Raw genomic sequence first — 2,181 nt, 5'->3', positions numbered from 1 at the left:
GGTTATCTGTGTTACTTCTATTGAAGGTCATCAAGAGCAAAGTTTGCAGAGATTGATGTTGATGTACTTATTGAGTGTCTTCGGCATCGTCAATTTGGGAGCGCGATGGTTTCAACAAATAAACTTAACGTGTGAAATAAATCTAATATATCTGCCTGACTATCCCATGTGTTTATCTTTCATTTAAACTCAACTTCGAGTAAGACTTCGAGTCATCTTGGACGTTGTCTATTCACTGAAGAAGTTGTTAATTGCACTTTTGACCACACTTTTGTCTGCTTTGACATGAAACATCGTGTGGAAAAAATATCAGTGTCAACGAAAGTTATTGCATAAAACATACTTGAGAACAACATTCGTAAATAACACTGTGATGTTCTACAGCTTGAAGTCGTCCGAGGGGCTATTCATTTTGAAATTAATACATTCTTTCATGTCGAGAGTCAGCGAAAAATTCATAAATCAAATGCAAAATAAGAAAATTAGCGAGACGTGATTTATGAACTATTAATCACATTTTCTTAACAGTCACTTATGCTACTTTTATTATACTTATAATATTTGTCTTCGACGGTTGATTAAGTAGTTTAATATTGTATACAATTTTACTTACCCATATTCCAATTGCTCAACTAATATTTGCGGCATTGTTGAGATGTTTTTCCCATTATTCAATAAAAAAAAATGGAGGAAATACCTCAAGTATAGCTTAAAACAATCGTCACCTGTTTACGCAAAGATTGTTGAATTAAAAGCATGAGAGATGTAAATAAGAAGCTCAAATTCGGCGAGAATGTTTTAATGTTCTTTCAATGTCAGCATTATGTTATTGCCCGAATTCAAAGACTTATCAAATTAAATAATCTATTTTTTTGTATGTCTAATTTTTTAACTCTCTCTAATTTAGATAGTTATACTTTGAAAGGGCTATAGTAGTATGGGCTTAATAATTTGGTAATCAATTAAAAGGGACAGATAATCCTAACCGGCTTATGTAGGTGAGATTCTTAACGTGAGCTAACTCGGAGTGCATGCAAATTCGATTTGGAGCTGAAGTAGGGAGACGCCATTCAGTTATCTTGAATCAAATTCGTGAAATTATACAAATTTTGTATTTAAACCAAAATATCAAGGATTTGGATGAACTGGCACAAAAGTAATATATGGGTGAAATGTAGACCAGAATGTTCTCTATAATTTTCCCATAGAACATGATCTCATCGATTACTCAGAAGTCAAGATAAGCGAGGTTTTTTGTTTCTTAACTCGTTTTTTCATCCAGAGTTCCCCAAGTAGTCATTTGTTGAACTTCAACTATATCGAAGAATTGTTGTATTTTGTGGGACTTTCCATTTAAAACCCTATTTTAAGTGTCTTGGTGGAGTAGAGGCAGTCAAATTGGCATCTGAGTGATTTCAAAGCGTTATTATGGGAAAAATCAATTTTTTCACACTTAACGGCAAAATCGGAGTGATAGCGTAGTGTGAGTGGAAAATGATGTATGGACGAAATGTAGAGACAAATGTGCTCTACAATTATGTTGAAGTAATCATCAAAATCGGTTTAACGACAGTCGAGATAATTGAGGTTATGTGATATTGAAAATGGTTTTTCTACTGTGGCGCCCCTGGTGTTGGTCCCACGAAGTTTAAATATTCTAGAAAGTTGTAGCATTTGGTGAGATCTTTCGTTTAAGCCCTCATTCATCAAAATCGGTCACATAGAACCGAAGATATGATTTTTTGAATTTCGTGAACTTTGACCCCTCATATCTCCGGTTCTATTGAAACCACAGCGCACTTACGCACCATTTTGGAAACGTCCTAGACTGGGCTACAACATACTAAAATTTCATTAACTTGCACAAAGGAATTTTTGAGAAAAATGATTTTGAATTTCAATGAATTTTGACGCTATCGCAGCGCCACCTATGGGGACTTTTTGAACTTCCATCTGAAAGTGCTCATCGATACGAAACCAAACAGATAAAATTTAGGCCGCTATGTTAATTATAACCGGAGATAGAGGCCGGTCAATATTCGAACTTTGACCCCTTATAGCTCGGGTCAGGGGTTATGGATCGACTTAAGGTTTTTTTTGTTTGATAGGTATAATCAACGGCTACAACATACTAAAATTTCAGCCCGATTGCATAAGGAATTTTTGAGTTATTTAACTTTT

This window comes from Phlebotomus papatasi, chromosome 1 (assembly GCF_024763615.1).
Source record: "Phlebotomus papatasi isolate M1 chromosome 1, Ppap_2.1, whole genome shotgun sequence".
In the NCBI taxonomy this organism is placed as follows: domain Eukaryota; kingdom Metazoa; phylum Arthropoda; class Insecta; order Diptera; family Psychodidae; genus Phlebotomus; species Phlebotomus papatasi.
The sequence above is the reverse complement of the archived record's forward strand: the minus strand, read 5'-3'. Positions refer to the sequence as shown.